Genomic DNA, 17,335 nt, shown 5'->3' on the forward strand with positions numbered 1-17,335 from the left:
TTGCTGCGTTAGAGTTGGAGGCACGGAGCAGGAAGTTAATTCGCAAAAAGGAAAAATCTACACTTATAATGGTGGTGGTTTTTCAAATATCAAGGCTTATGTCCACTCCTGGATATCACGGTGGAAACGTAGGGTCACCGCAGATCAATCATGCATGTTGCAGAGAGAAACTTTTAAGCACTCAAAATCAAAATGGGTGTGACCATCGACGCCTCCCTGACTATGGACACGCAGGTCAAGAGAGTAGCCGGCCAGGCGTTCTTCCACCTTTGCCAGGCCCGGCTACTAGTGCCCTACCTGTCCCCTGATCACTTAGCCACAGCGGTCATGTCCAGAATAGATTTTTGTAACTTGCTCTAAGCGGGCCTTCCCTTGTTCTTGATCCGGAAACTTCAGCTAGTGCAAAATGCAGCTGCTCGGGTCCTCACTGGCACATCTTGGAGGGCCCACATCCAGCGGTTGCTGAGGCAGCTGCATTGGTTGCCAATTGCTGTCCGGATCCAGTTCAAGGTTCTGGTTTTAACCTTCAAGGCTTTATGCGGGTTGGGACTCACATACCTGAGGGACCGCCTGTCTCCCTATGCCCCCCACAGGGCCCTACTCTCTGCGGGTGAAAATTTGCTGGTCGTTCCCGGCCCCAGGGAAGCACGCCTGCCTCAACCGGGGTCAGGGCCTTTTCGGTGGAATGAGCTCCCGGGAGAGCTGCAGGCCCTGCGGGATCTTTCAACGTTCCGCAGGGCCTGTAAAACGGAGCTCTTCCGCCAGGTCTATGGTTGAAGCTGGCAAGATAGATCCACGCCCCCCCCCCCAGATCTGAAGTGAGCATCATCGGGACCTCCTTCTCCAGCCCCGCTAGTAGTGTGTGTTGTGCGTGTGGGAATTGGGTTTTTATTGATCTTCCTCCATGTTGGGAATGTTTTATGTCTTTTAATGGGGTTTTAATGGGATTTTAAGACATTGTGACCCACCATGAGCCGCAAGGGAGTGGCGGGAAATAAACTGAATAATAATAATAATAATAATAATAATAATAATAATAATAATAATAATAATAATAATAATAATAATAATAATAATAATAGAAATAGAATTCAGAGTAGACAGGAGGGATTTGTTTGGACTGGGAGTGGATAAAAAGACCCGTGCATACTCAACCCTGGTCTTGAACTGGCAACCCTAGCATCCCCCCTTGCTGTTGGACAGTGGGATCTGGGCAAATTCTGACCCCCCACACACACACACACTGATGATTGACATACTCTCAATCATTGCAGCTGAGGTCTAAGGACGGCCTCTTATTAAAGCTAAAGGACACCCTTGGTCAGAGATCCCACAGACTGCATCTTAGAGGAGTTGAATGCCAGCTGTTCTTCAAGAATGCAGGGCGGGAGGGGGGGAGAAAAGCAGGCGGAGGCTGCCCTCTGCTGGCCCTGCATGAGTTTACAGATCAGTGAAAACTGGGAAATCCAGGCAGAAGGGTCATAATTTTATAATTACCAGAGCACATGGACATTTTCAGTGCAGCGCTGGGCTAATAGGAGTCCCTGTGCCAAGGACCGTACAGCCTCAACAACGGGAAGGACCTTCTCTTGGCTTTGGTCTAATAGGGGTGTTCCCAGCATGCACCCATTGTGGGTGGATTCACAAAGGAAGCCAGGGCCCTCAGCTGGCGAGGCCTGAGCAAGGCTGTTTGGGAGGTCGTTCATGCACAGGGTCGCCACCAGTCGGGAGTACTAAGCACCCTGCCTCTCTTCGTGGGCCAAGGAAGCTTACAATGCTAGTTTTAAAAGTTTCCATTTAAAAGCAGAACAAAATCAGAAACCATACAGGCCATCTAGTCCAACCCCCTGCTCAACGCAGGATCAGCCCTAAGCATCCTAAAGCATGGGTAGGAAATAGTGGGGTACAAATACCCAGCTCTTCTTTTTCTTAAAGACAACTCCAAATTTTTTACTGAGGAGGAAGGGGCTTGTCTATGGAGTGGAACTCCTTGACTGGAACACCAGGTTCAAATCCCATTCTGCCATGGAAGACCACTGGGTAACTGTGGGCCAGAAAGGTAGGATATATATATATTTAAGGATAAGCATACATTCATGAAGGCTGTATCTCTCTACAGTGATGCTATATAAATAGAACCTCCTTGTCTCAAGGCAATACACCACTAAGTACCAAATACTGAGGATGAATCAGATGTGAAGATTCTGCCCCTCTTTTACTTATGAGCTTCCAATAACCTTTGTCAAGCTGGTGCTGAGAGCAAAATACTGGAATGGCGGACCTTGATCGGATGTTGGGAGAGCCCCGTGTTTCAGGCAAGGGTTTCCGAGGACAGGAGTCAGGAGAAGCGACTCTGAGCCTTCTTGCTTCCTCTGCTTTCTGCCCAGTCAGCACAGACCCATGGAATTTGGAAGCACAAGGCAGGCTGGAGCTGGGAGGTGAGGGCTGTAAAGTCAGGGCAGACAGGAGACCTCCCTATGCCAACATCAGGGGGTCAAGGAGGATGATACCTGGTTGCAACAGGCCATTATCACCCACTGACCCTGAGCTGCAATCCCAAGCTATCCTTGTGATATAAACACAGAGGCCTGAGTCAACAGGTTTACGTTGCAAGCTTTCAAAAAACAGCACTGCTTCAGTGCTTTGCAATACCCCCCAGTTAAAGCTAGCAAACTTGTCCCTGCCATTTATTTCCCTGCCAGGAATAGCTTTGTCTGCTGAAATGCTGCACGCTCGGCTGTTCCAGGGCCAGGAGAGCACAGGGTGTGCGGGAAAATTGGCACTCGGTCAACTCTCGTGTAATACATTTCAGGGGTGCATAAACTGTGAATGGGTGAATGCCTGGAAAAGGGAGGTCAAGGGTGGTTGGATCCTGACCCTTTGAACTGCCATGCCCCCTCTCCCAGCCCAACAGCTGACTCTTTATATTCTGGGATGGTTTCCCAAGAAACAGCACAGTTTTTGCTGCGAGTAGGGATTTCGTCCCACTTGGTGTTCAGGTCCGCTGGGTGGAGGTGAGTTTGGGAAAGTTTTTGGCTGATTTGAGGGTTTGGGAGGCCAGAGGACATGACAGCGTGCTGCAAATTGCAGAAGAGCCACAGGGCAAAACGCAGAGGTGTGCTTGGGGGTGGGATGGGGTGGAGTGGGGCAGCCTTGCCCCTAATTGAAAGGGCCACTGGCTTTGTCTCCAGCCCCTCTCCCCTGCCTGCTAGCTTGACCCCGCATGCTGGGCAGCATTTCTTCAGATCAAAAGGAAAAGTGGGCTCCCACCCCTCAGACAAGAGGCAGAAATCCAGTGTTTGTTCCCCAAATATGCCGTGAAAGGAGAGGCTGGAGACCTGCAGACATTGGAAAGGGCTGAGCTTCAGCTGGGAAGTTGTTGGTTCAAATTTGGTTTTGGTCACAAACACGTTAGGATTTGAATTTGGTCTTGAAGGTGCCCCTGTAATCAAAATTTGTTCTGCTGCTTCAGTCTAACTCGGCTACCTCCTGGAATCTACATTAGGGTTTGTCTTGGCTTGAGAAAAAACAGCCTACCTTAGAGGGCTGTTGTGAAGTTTACTGAGTGTTTGATACATGTATGTAAAATACGCTGAGTTCTAAAGAGCCACCTTGGTGTAGTGGTTGGGAGCACTGGCTTCTAATCTGATGAGCCGGGTTTGATTCCCCGCTCCCCCACATGCAGGCAGCTTGCCAGAGCACTAATAAAGCTGTTCTGACCAGGCAGTAATCTCAGGGCTCTCCCAGCCTCCCCTCCCTCACAGGGTGTCTGTTGGGGGGAAAAGAAAAGGAAGGTGACTGTAAGCTGCTTTGAGCCTCCTTCGGGTAGAGAAAAGCGGCATACAAGAATCAATTCTTCTTTGGGTGGTGTAAATGCTTATTGTTTCTGTTCCATTCCATCATTGTCCTGCGATTTCTCTCTGTGCTGAGTTCTGTTTCTCCTTAATTTTGTTTTAATGAAAACGATGTCTAAAACTAATTCCACGGTAGGATTGTGTGCAGTTTGCCATGTGCACATTGATTAGCTATTGCAACAGAGAGAGAGAGAGAGAGAGAGAGAGAGAGAGAGAGAGAGAGAGAGAGAGAGAGAGAGAGAGAGAGAGAGAGAGACCATGATATATGATCATTTTCACTTTGGCTGCAAAATTCTCTTTTGCTCCGTTTTCCCAGTGAACCTGTACTGCTGTGCATTAATCAGAGATTGCACAATGCAACTGTATGTGCTATTGCATAAAGATTGATAAAATGCTGTAAATATACTTAGGTGCAGGTCAGGAAAATAGAGGAAGTGGTAAAATGATTGCACATGAGCAAAAGGAGCTGAAAAAGTATGGCAGAATGCACATGTGCAAAGTTCTGGAGAACATGCAGTCTTCAGACAGTTGATAGCAAGCGCTTTCTCTCCTTTTCAAAAATGCTCAAACTTAGGGACCCCCAATGAAATCAAAAGGAGTGCTTTTTCACAGCATACATGATTAACTTCTGGTTGGGGTTGCCAGACTCCAGGAAGGGTCTGGAGAATTCCGGGAATGATAACTGACCTCCAGACTATATAAGTATGTTGTCAGCCATTCAGTCATGTACAGCGGTGGTCCCCAACCACCGGGCTGCGGCCGTTGCTGGGCCACGAAGGCCCTGGCACTGGGCCGCGGCTCCCTCTCCCCGCCCCCCCCCGCAGTAAGAAACTTCCCAGGCCGCAAGCTTGCTGCCCGGCAAGCTTCTTATTGTGGGAAGGGGGGGGGAGAGGGAAGCAGGGCCGCGCATGTGTGCATGCGTGGCAAAAACATGCATGCACGGCACTTTCGCGCATGTGTGAAAGTGCTGTGCATGCGTGTTTTTGGCCACGCGTGCGAATTGCGCATGGGCAGGTGTGCATGCGCAGCATGCATGGCCGGGCAATAACCCTCCCTGCTGCCGCCGGTCCCCAGCCTGAAAAAGGTTGGGGACCACTGATGTACAATTCTTGGCGATCCCATGGCCCAGCTGTCGCCACAATCCCCAGTCGCACACCGCCTCCCTGATCTGTGCGGTGCTCTGACCATGTCCAACCACTGCACCTTCTGTCGGCCTGGTTTCCTTTTTCCACTGACCAACCCTAGCATATTTGCTTTCTTCATTGAGTTGGATCACATGATATGGCCAAAGTAAGGGAGCCAGAGGCTTGTGATTCTGCCTACCAGTGATAGATCAGGCTTTATGCGCTGTAATATTTCCTTGCTTGTGACTTTTGCCATCCACGGAGCCCACAGGCAGAAGCCTTCTCCAGCACCAGAGTTCAAACGAATCGATGCTTCTCTTGTTTGATTTTTTCATGGTCCATCTTCACAGCCATAAGTGTCTCCTGGGAATATGATAGATCAAACTAGTCTGCATTTGGTAGCCAGGCACAGGTCCTTGCTTCTCCATGTCCATCACTTATGATGTGATGATGTCATCCGCTCAGTCGTATCCAACCCTCAGCGATTCCATAGGGAAGTCTTGGCCATGCGCCCCCGTCTCTGGCTGCTTCTTTTAGTTGGTTCACGGTCATCCCTGTATCGGCTTTGATTGTGTTGAGCCCGTGGATCCTTTCAGTCTCTTTATCAGGGTCTCCAGATCATGCTCCAATTAATCACGGAGTGTTGTGTCATAGCGGAGATTATTGATGTTACGACCTCCAATTTTGACTCCGATCATAGATTCCTCCAGATGAAGCTTCCGCATAATTACCTCTGCATAAAGGCTAAAAAGAAAGGGTCATAGAATCATAGAATCATAGAGTTGGAAGGGGCCATACAGGCCATCTAGTCCAACCCCCTGCTCAACGCAGGATTAGCCCTAAGCATCCTAAAGCATCCAAGAAAAGTGTGTATCCAACCTTTGCTTGAAGACTGCCAGTGAGGGGGAGCTCACCACCTCCTTAGGCAGCCTATTCCACTGCTGAACTACTCTGACTGTGAAAAATTTTTTCCTGATATCTAGCCTATATCGTTGTACTTGACGTTTAAACCCATTACTGCGTGTCCTCTCCTCTGCAGCCAACAGAAACAGCATCCTGCCCTCCTCCAAGTGACAACCTTTCAAATACTTAAAGAGGGCTATCATGTCCCCTCTCAACCTCCTTTTCTCCAGGCTGAACATTCCCAAGTCCCTCAACCTATCTTCATAGGGCTTGGTCCCTTGGCCCCAGATCATCCTCGTCGCTCTCCTCTGTACCCTTTCAATTTTATCTACGTCCTTCTTGAAGTGAGGCCTCCAGAACTGCACACAGTACTCCAAGTGTGGTCTGACCAGTGCCGTATACAATGGGACTATGACATCTTGTGATTTTGATGTGATGCCTCTGTTGATACAGCCCAAAATGGCATTTGCCTTTTTTACCGCTGCATCACACTGCCTGCTCATGTTTAGTTTACAATCCACAAGTACCCCAAGGTCTCGTTCACACACAGTGTTACCTAGAAGCGTATCCCCCATCCAGTAGGCATGCTTTTCATTTTTCTGACCCAGATGCAGAACTTTACACTTATCTTTATTAAATTGCATCTTGTTCTCATTTGCCCATTTTTCCATTGTGTTCAGATCTCGTTGAACTCTGTCTCTATCTTCTGGAGTATTTGCCAGTCCTCCCAATTTGGTGTCATCTGCAAACTTGATGAGTAGTCCCTCCACCCCCTCATCTAGATCATTAATAAATATGTTAAAAAGTACCGGGCCGAACCCCGAGGTACCCCAATACTCACCTCTCTCCAGTCTGATGAAACACCATTGACAACAACTCTTTGAGTGCGGTTCTCTAGCCAATTCCCTATCCACTTAACTATCTGAAAATCCAGATTGCAGTCCTTCAACTTATCCATCAGAACATCATGGGGAACCTTGTCAAAAGCTTTACTAAAATCCAAGTAAATGACATCAACCGAATTTCCCCGATCCAGCAAACCTGTTACTTGGTCAAAAAAGGAAACCAGGTTGGTCTGGCAGGACCTGTTGGGGACAAATCCGTGCTGACTTCCTTGGATCACCAAATTGTCCTCCAGATGTGTGCAGATCGCTCCCTTTAATATCTGCTCCATTTTCTTCCCCACAACAGAGGTCAGACTCACTGGTCTGTAGTTTCCCGGGTCATCCTTCCTCCCTTTTTTGAAGATCGGAATAACATTTGCTCTCTTCCAGTCCTCCGGGACATCTCCAGTCCTTAAAGAGGTTCCGAAGATGATGGACAAGGGCTATGCAAGTTCTCTGGAAAGTTCTTTGAGTACTCTCGGGTGCATTTCATCCGGACCAGGGGATTTGAACTCATCCAGTGCAGCTAAATGCCTCTCGACAACCTCTCTATCCATGTTAGCCTGCCACCCAGACACTGTCCTTTGGCTATGGCCATCTCTAGATGTGCCTAAACTGACCTGTGGGAAAAAACAGATGTAAAATAGGCACTAAGCCTTTCTGCTTTCTCTGCATCTTCCGTTAGAGTTTGTCCATCCGCACCCAACAGTGGGCCTATTGCCTCCTTTACTTTACGTTTGTTCCTCACATAACTGAAAAATCTTTTCTTGTTACAATGGGTTTCCCTGGCCAATCTTAGCTCACTCTCAGCTTTGGCCTTTCTTATGATTGATCTACACTGCCTAGTAACCTGTAGGTACTCTTCTTTAGAGCTCTGTCCTTCCCTCCGTTTCCCGAACATTTTCCATTTCTTTCTTAGTTCCTCTTGAAATTCTCTGTTCATCCAAAGGGGCTTCTTAGAGCTCCTGCAGTGTTTTCGTCTTTCTGGGATAGTCATTGATTGAGCATGCAATAGTTCCTGTTTGAGTAGCGCCCACCCTTCACCTGCTCCCTTCCCTTCCAGCATTCTCGTCCATGGTATGACACTCATCATGTCTCTGAGTTTATTAAAGTTTGCCCTACGAAAATCTAACATCTGTGTCTGGCTACAAGCTTCCTTAGCTCCCCATCTCAAAAGGAATTCTATGAGGACATGGTCACTTCCCCCTAGGGTCCCCACCTCCTTCACATCCACCAACTCTTGCCTGTTGGTCAGTATTAAATCCCGTATGGCTGAACCTCTTGTGGGTTCATCTACTATTTCATAAATGAAATTGTCAGCCAGGCAGGTCAGAAAGTTGCATGACTGAGGACGCTTCGCAGAGTTTGTTTCCCAGCACACATCTGGGAAATTGAAGTCACCCATGATGACAAGGTCCTGCCGCTTGGATATTTTCTCAAGCTGCTCACAAAGTGCAGCATCCACATCCTCTCGTTGGTCAGGCGGTCGGTAGCAGACACCAACCACCACACTGTTTGTTTTCCCCTCGCTTATTTTCACCCAGATGCTTTCCACTGTAGATATGCTCTCCTTCACTAGAATTTCCTGACAGGTAAGCCCTTTCCTCACATACAGTGCCACTCCTCCACCTCTTCGATCTATTCTGTTTTTTCTGAACAGTTCATATCCATCCACCATTACATTCCAGTCATGAGAATCATTCCACCAAGTTTCTGTGATGCCTACTAGATCATACCTTTCCATCAGCATGAGAAGTTCCAGCTCTTCTTTTTTATTGCCCATGCTTCGGGCGTTAGTATAAAGACATCTGAATCCTTTTACTTTTGGTTCCCTATGAGCTGGCCTTGCCGGTTGGGCTGCCTCCGATCGTTTTCCTTCCATACACTCCCCATGTTGATCGTCTCCTTCCCCTAGTGGCTTTAGTTTAAAGCTCTCCTGATGAATCTCCCCAGGTTCCTGCCAAACACATTCTTCCCCAGTTTCGATAAGTGCAGTCCATCAGGTGCTAGTAGGCCTTCCTCAAGAAAGCCTATCCCATGGTCCCAGAAACCAAATCTCTCCTGCCGGCACCAACTACGCAGCCAGTGATTCACCTCCATTATCTTCCTCTCCCAATGCATTCCTCTTCCCTTGACAGGCAAGATTGAAGAGAATACCACTTGTGCCCCCATTTGCTTGAGCTTCCTCCCCAGATCTTGATAGTCTTTTTTAATAGGATCGATGGTATTCAGGGACATGTCATTCGTTCCCACATGGACCATCACAAATGGGTAGCGATCCATAGATTTGAGGAGTTTGGGCAGCCATTCTGAAACATCTTTAATTTTCGCCCCTGGCAAGCAACACACCTCTCGGGTTAGGGGGTCGGGCCCAGCCACATGGCGATCCATTCCTCTTAGCAGGGAGTCTCCAATTACCAGTACTCTCCTTTTTTTTTCCTTCTCAACTCCATTTCCTTCTGTCCCCGTGGCCTCTTCCCTTTGTCTTAGACTTTGTTTTGGGACCTCTTCCCTCGTTGACCCTTGCTCCTCCTCTGCAAGGGCCTGAAATCTATTCTGTAGCTCCAAAGGCCCCGAGAATTGTCTCACTCTTCGCTGTTGAGTCTTTTTCTGAACTGTCTGCAGAGGCTCCCTAGTGTGGTCAATCTCCTTATCCTCTTCAGGACTAGTTGTATTGTCTTTATTCCGAGTTGCAGGGCTCTGGTCTATGAACTCCTCCCCTTTCTTACTTTGGGTCAGAGTAATAATTCTGTTTTCTAATCCCCTAATCCTTTCCTCCAAAAGTCTTACCAGCTTACACTTGGGGCAGATGTAGTCCATCTTGTCTTCTGGGAGGAAGGCAATCATGTCACACTCACTGCAGATGATGGGATGAGTGTCCTGGAGGTCCATTGTAATGTCTAGGCAGTGCAAGTACTAGGGAAATATAATCTACTGATATAATCTACTGATTCTAATTGCTCGGCCAAGAACCCCAGGCTAAGAGCCACAGGCCAAGAGCCCTTTGTCTCTCCCAAGGAGCAGCCCTTTTTAATCCTCCCAACAATTACCCAGCAATCACCTCACCCAGTCAGCACAATAGCCTCACCTGGTCAGCAGCAACTCTCCCCAGTAGCTCTCTCCACGTGCTGTCAGTTGTCTGAGCTAAGATACACCCTTGTCTCACTCCTGGGCTGACCTTGAACCAATCAGTGTCTCCATATATTGTTTGTATATATCACTTATATGTTTATTTAAAACATTTATTCCATTTCTCCTGGAGAAAGTGGCTGTTTTGGGAGGTGGGCTGCACAGCATCATACCCTTCCGAGGTCCTTCCCCACCCTAACCCCCACTCTCCTAGGATCAGAATCACACAGAGCTGGAAGAGACCACTGAGGGCCATCCAGCCCAGCCCGCCCCCCTTCTCAGGGACTTAAAAATCATACCCTCCTGACAGCGGCCCAGTCTGTCTCCTCCTAAAAGCTTCCACCCCTAACCCCCAAGGCAGTATATTCCCTCTACACAAAGCTCTTGCTCTCTGAAAATGCTTCCTAATGTTTAAGTGGAACCTCCTTTCCTGTAATTAGAACCCACGACTCACAGTCCTTGATCCTAAAGCTGCAGTCAACAAGTTGGTCCCCTCCTCAGGGTGTCTCCCTTTTATTTGCATAGTTCCTCCCCACCCCCCAGCCCTCGTCTTCTCCAAGGGGCACTGCACAACTCTTTCAGCCTGTCCCAAGCTCCACCCTCTAATCTCCAGGGCTTTCTGGTCCTCAATTTGGCAGCCCAACTTGTGGGATTGTGTGCTGTGGGGCTTTCAAAGGGGATCTGATAACTCCCTAGAGGAACTGACCTTGATGACAGAATGGGACCTCCCCATCCACAGGCCGGGCACTGGCAAAGTCCAGCAGCTGGAGGAACACAGGTGGGACGACTCTGTGCCCCCTCCGGGACTTCTGGTAATCCCTCAAGGAAAAGCAGCCTTGAAAGGAGCATTGCTCTGCTCTGAAAGCTCTTGTTATGTTTTGCACATCATGAAACTCAAAGGAGGAACCACAGCGCATCCCCAGTGCATTGCTTTGCCTTCAAAAACATGACATGGGGGTTCAGAAGTCCCAAATTGCCCCGGAAATGGGTAGTGGGAGAGTTGCATTAGGCCCCACAGAGACTTCTGGATCCAGGTAGATTCCGGAATGTTCTGTGGGACATGATGCCCCCCAACGATCCGCTCGATGACCTGGTTGGTGCCTGGAACAACTGGGGACATTTCCTCACACCATAAATGTAGCTTAATGCTTACCTAATGAAGAGGCTATATTCTGGCCGCTCCACATGACATTGCCCACATTCTGCCTCTGGGCAGCAAACTGCTCGCTACAGCCTCCATTTTAAAGTGCTTCTGTGGGAATCCTAAAAAGTGCAATCACCACCCTACAAAGCGCTATCAACCGGAGAGCAACCAACAGGCAACTTCTTGGAGCAACGAATAGGCAGACACTCGTGTAGCCGATGCCAGAAATAAAAGAATATTTCATTCACAGTACAATACAATACAAAACCTTTAATAGCATCTGTAAACCGCTCCGCAGGAGTGGTAGTAATAATGCAGTAAGGGCAATGTGGGAGGAGAAAGGGGCGGGGCGAGTCCGGGATAAAAACTTGAAGGGGCCCCTCCGAGTGTCAGTCCGGGAGGTGAGGGCCCCGGAGGAAGAGCCTTTGCCGCCGAAGCCAGAACCTCAGGGGTGAGGGAATGGCTTCTGCTCAGTGAAAGGAGCAGGACCAATTGAGGGCAAAAGAAGAAGGGGACGACAGAGAATGAGGTGGCTGGATAGAGTCACTGAAGCAGTCGGTGAGAGCTTAAATGGACTCCGGGGAATGGTAGAGGACAGAAAGGCTTGGAGGATCATTGTCCATGGGGTCGCAATGGGTCAGACACGACTTCGCAACTAACAACAACAACAACAACAACAACAAAATCATTGACCATGTATTGCATTTTCTCCAGAGTTTACATATACAATATAATCTAATAGGGGATTCCATTTTCTTCTCAATTCTGGTCCTGAATCATTACACATCAAATATGAAAGTTTTGTCATTGTCCCAAATTCCATTGGTTTTTTTAACCAGTTTTTTTCCCCATCTTGATGCATAAAGGGACCTAACAACTGTTACCATGTATTTAACATTTTAATATTATTTGGTATAATGTTTAATAACATACATTTTGGATCCAATGCAAATTTAACTTTCAATATCTTTTGCATCTCATCATGAATCATAATCTAGGCCCATTCCGCACAAGTTTAATGTAGCAGCAGTGTGGCAAATTGTAATCGCTACTAAAATGCAGTTATGCACAACGTCGTACGCAATCTGCCACACTCCTGAAACAGTCCCGCTAGAAGCGCTTCGTTGTAGCGCTTCCAGGGAAATCCCAAAAAGTGGATTCACCCTCTGGAAAGCGCTACACTCTTGCAACCAGTCTGCAACACTAGTGAAAAAGTTCTGTGCGTTACCATTGTTGCGGTTTCAGCAAAGTCCCTCCCCCTGGCTGTCTCCTCTGATCTTCCGGCGAAGTGCTCACCATTTTTTTTTCTCGGAGCGAGCGGAGAGCAACGAACCGGCGAGCCATCATTCACCCAATGAGGCTTCTCCGGCTGCAGTCCCTCCACAGAGCTGCTTTAAGTCACCAAGCACAACACAGCTCCGTTTGCAAGTTCCCTTTATTTTCGGCCGAAAATCGCACCCGTGCACGGGGGGGGGATTTTTTTTCACTTGGGGGAGCGTGGCAATGATGAATCAGCAGCTCACATGCCAGCTGCCAGCTAGATGGGTCTCTATGTTAGGAGGAAGCAAGGAATCATGGTAACAACCGCCCATTGGCTGCTCGTTTGATTGACGGCCAGGGGTGGGACAAAGCACGGCAAATATCGCTTCCTTTCTAGCGATTTTTGCCGAGATCGGAAACGATTGTGGGAAACGATTGAAACGCAACTGGATTCCATTACAAAGGCAGGTATGCTTTACGCCGAATTCCACTATTTTAAATTCCGTTTTTTCTTTCCGTAATCAATTTGCCACATTGATCCTGGTGCGGAATGGGCCCTAGTATTTTTTTCTGGCAAGTCCACCACATAAGCTAAAGAAATACATTTATATTGTGACATTTCTAATATTTGCCATAATAACAGAGATTAATTCCCCTGAAAAAAAAGCTGTTTTTCAGGATGGACTCCATGGTGTTACACCATGCTTAGGTCCCTTCCCTCTTGAAACCCTGCCTTCCTCAAGCACCCTCCCCCCCAATCTCCAAGAATTGCCCAACCTGGTGCTGGCAGCCCTTCACATGTGTGCTGCTCTTGCCTCCCAGTAATGGAGTGCACCGATGAACCAACTGCTATGTTGTCACCATGGACTGGGGAAACTGCAGCCCCCACCCCTGCAGGGCCCCTTCTTTGGCTCGACTTGTGCTTTTAATGTCCCAGGGCACTCCCAGTCATGCTTGTGCTCTAAAACAAGCTTGGGGTCTCAGTTAAAGATTGCCATATGTTTGGCATTCACAACAGGCAGCCTTATTGGCACAGCAATCTGGGAATTCGCACAATGCCCAGCTCCCAAACAAAGGCCACCACAGTTCCCATTCTGAATTGCAAGCCACCACAGTTTCAGTTCTCTGCTACTGAGAATGCCAAGATTTTTGTTGAAGGCCCAAACAGGAAATAACCAGCCTTGAGTGAATGGCCATACTTTGCTCTCCCTTTTGTTGAGTGTAGGGACTCCCATCCAAACCAGCTATTGCTAGGAGAAGTCCCTTTTTTTTAAAATTCTGCTGCTGAAAAGAGAGTCCTTTGATGGTTCCTCCAAACTTGCAATTTTCTGGGGCTGTTAGAATATTTCCTCTTCCCCCTTTCCCAGAGCAAAAGAGAGAGAGACTGGAGACTGCGTCACACAGAGGAGAACAATTTCTGTGCCTTTCAGGCCTTTGCAGAACAAAGCAGGGGGTGGGGGTGGGATAGTTCTGAACAGGAAAACAAATGCCTCCCAAAGGAATATGCTGGAGCTGTTGAAGCCGGCTTACTCTGTTGTATCAAACACAAATAGGAAGTTAAGGTCACCAAAACAGAACAAATTTAGGGCCTTTCCACATGCCATACATACAGTGAAATTCTTACCTGTTGAAGGTGCTACATTTGTGGCGTTTTGCATGATATCGTCAACATCCATTATCCAAGCAGCAAACCGCTAGCTACATCCTCCATTTTAAAGCGCTAGCTAAGGAATCGCATGATGTGAATTCCCCAACCTATGTAACGCAAGCTACAGGAGAGCAACTGATACTGGCCACCAGTATGGAGACGAAGTAGTGCTATCTCTGCCTCCAGTGTCCCAGACTTGCACCTGCCTCCCTCTCTCTTCTCCCGGGGATATTTTTTTAAAGCAAACTGCCTGGAGCAACAAATAGGAATAAAAGAGTGCAGGCAAAGCAAAAAATATTTTCCCCCAAGTCATCACACAAAGCATGCTTCTCTAAAGTCCCCCTCCCAAATTAGGAACAAGATTTTTTTTTTTTAGTATCAAGGCTCGTGAGTCCATAATGGGTGGCATTCAAAAAGCGCTATGCATGTGTGATTAGATACATAGGCATTTCAACGGAGAAGGATTGAATTAAAAAAAAAAGATTAGTGGGCATTGCGGGCTCTTTAAAACTTTGAGAAAGGGGATTGGTTGCCTGGCTTGATTGACAGACATAAGAGCGTTGCATAAAGTGCATTGCTCTCTTCCGCCACTTCAAGCAGGCATGCAGAGTGCAAGGAGTGCAGAAAGGCGCCAGATGGTAGCAAGACAGGCAGAAGGTGTGGAATGGCCAGAGGCACAATTATTTTTAATGCTATGCCATTACACAGGTGTGACACCCCTTTTTTAAATATGTGGCACCTCCAGTGGCTCTAAGACAGAAGCAAATCATGACCTTAGTATTCATCTGGTACAGCACTCCTTTTTTTCCAGTGGCTAACCAGATGTTTTTGAGAAACCAACAGTAAAGAGTACAGCTGCCCCCACTGTCATATAACCCCCAAGCATGTGGCATCCCAACAGACTTTCACATGGAGGTTACATTCTAGCCTTTGACTACTGTCTCCTTGTACATTATTTCCCCAAATCCCTAAAGTTCTCACTCATTCTAGTGACCATCAGGACATGTTTTACTTGACCAGGTTGTACCGGCAGGGGAGAAAATTACCAGCTAATGGTAAGATACCGTTTCCAGGATCACATCTTGGTTCCTAAGACACCAAAGAGAGCAGTGGAAAGGCACTGACCCACTTTCAGAGAATTTGCAACCCACTTTAGGGTCCTGGCTGCAGGTCCCTGGCCCCAGACAAGCACATCAAACCTCAACAAGGGCCAGAGCCTTCTTGGTTCTGGCCCCCACCTGGTGGAATGAGCTCCCTGAGGAAATTAGGAACCTGTCCTAACTTCCACAAGTTAGGACCAGGGCCAGTAAAAGGGAGCTCCTCCACCAGGAATTTGTTTGAGGCCAACCAACTCAAACATCTACAGGCCCCCCCAGACTGCAAAATCGAAGCTACCCAGATTGTCAGTGTTATTGTTCGGTTAAAATACTGTTTTAATTGGCATGTTGTATCATGATTGTTATCTTTAAACCTGCCCCGCGGCACACCGCGCCGCGGAATAAATAAAGGAGTAAGGGCTCTGGGGGAGGAGTTAGGGCGGGACCCATCTGGGATAAAAACTCGGAGAGGGCCACTCAGGGGCCAAGTGGCCAATTGGGAGGCGTGCAAAGCGTGCCTCCCTATTGGCCAATTGGCCTGCACCGGACTCCACCCCCACACTCCGCCCCCATATGGTTCGTTGCCGGGAAAGGAGCAGGGCCTGCTCCTTTTCCGCTGAGGAACCATTGCCCTCCCCTCCCCATTTCGACTCCCTGCCGCCGCCAGGAACAAAGACTCCCCTCGCCATGGCCCCACAAGGAATCCACACTAATGCCGCCCCTGCAGCCTCGCCATGGCCTCCTACTACTCGCCCTCCAGCCTCGCCGCGCCCCAGGCCCTTCCCACACTAATGACGATCGCCGCACCGCCCACCACCGCCCGCCCCCTTCCCGCCCCGAGCCCCAGCCCATGACTTCAGGATAGCCACTTACCTGCCTCGGCGCAGAGAGGCCAGGTCGCTGCCTGGCCGCGCATCCAGGAGGAGCCGATGCTGGCGGCCGTGACGATGGCTGCGGCCACAGCCCCCATCAGGATGCCTCGCCGCCGGCCTGTACAGCCAGGGGCGGCGGCGCCACCCACTAAAAGCACAGGTCGCCCGCCGGCCCATGCACTCAGGAGCGGCTGGCGGAGGAACCTCCGGGAGCAGTGGCACTGCCGCCGCCTCCACCGTAGAGTAACTCTTCTACGACGTTTTATGTAAACCACCCAGAGCTGTATGGAAGAGCAGTATAAAAATCTAGATAAATCAATTAAATAAATAAAATGGGTGCTCTCGAAGGTGAGCTCTATGGCCTTGTCCAACCCCCTGCACTATGCATGACACTCACATCCCAATCGCTCGTCTACTGTAACCTGCCACCCCTTTAAGCCTTCACAGAATCAGCCTCTCCGTCAGGTAGCTATCCAGCCTCTGTTTAAAAATTTCCAAAGATGGAGAACCCACCACCTCCCGAGTTTCCACTGAGAAACTGCTCTCACTGTCAGGAACTTCTTCCGGATGTTTAGATGGAATTTCTTTTGAATTAATTTCATCCCATTTGCTCTGGTCTGTCCCTCTGGGACAGAGAACAATTCTGCTTCATCCTCCATATGGCACCCTTTCAAATACGTGAAGATGGTTATCAGATGGTTATCTCAGTTTAGAGTTTAGCCTCAGTTTAGCCTCTCTAGGCTAAACAGACCAAGCTCCCCCAACCTTTCTTCATACGTCTTGGTCTCCAAACCCCTCACCATCTTTGTTGCCCTCCTCTGGACACGTTCCAGTTTGTCAACATCCTTCTTCAACAGGGGTGCCCAAAACTGAACACAGTACTCCAAGTGAGGCCGAACCAGAGCAGAGTAAAGCGGTACCATCACCTCCCGTGATCTGGACATGATACTCTGTTTGATACAGCCCAAAATCCCATTTGCCTTTTTAGCCACTGAGTCACACTGCTGACTCATGTTCAATGTATGGTGTACTAAGACTCCTAGATCCTTTTCGCACATGCTACTGCCAAGACAAGTCTCCCCCATCTTATATTGGCGTATTTGGTTTTTCCTACCTAACTGCAGAACTTTGCATTTGTCCCTATTGAACTTCATTTTATTCAGTTTAGCCTACTTCTTGAGCCTATCAAGATCATCCTGTATTCTGTTGCTGTCTTCAGTTGTGTTTGCTACCCTTCCCAGTTTAGTATCATCTGCAAATTTAATAAGTATCTCCTCTAATCCCTCATCCAAATCATTTATAAATAGGTTGAACAACACAGGCCCCAGGACAGATCCTTGGGGTACTCACTTGTCACTCTTTTCCAAGAAGATGCTGAACCATTAACAAGTACCCTCTGGGTACGATTTGTCAACCAGTT

General features: G+C 48.4%; 1 protein-coding gene across 3 annotated transcripts in view; it reads left to right on the top strand.

Moving 5' to 3' along the window:
- Positions 1-2,860: 2,860 nt before the first annotated feature.
- The window catches only part of ASS1 (argininosuccinate synthase 1), a 151,307-nt gene continuing 136,832 nt past the window's right edge, over positions 2,861-17,335 (top strand). For all 3 annotated transcript variants that reach the window (XM_077305234.1, XM_077305235.1, XM_077305236.1), the window contains exon 1: positions 2,861-3,014. The gene's annotated coding sequence lies outside the window, so the exon portion shown is untranslated. The remainder of the gene's footprint in view (positions 3,015-17,335) is intronic.

This window comes from Paroedura picta, chromosome 12 (genome assembly GCF_049243985.1).
Source record: "Paroedura picta isolate Pp20150507F chromosome 12, Ppicta_v3.0, whole genome shotgun sequence".
Taxonomy (NCBI): Eukaryota; Metazoa; Chordata; class Lepidosauria; order Squamata; family Gekkonidae; genus Paroedura; species Paroedura picta.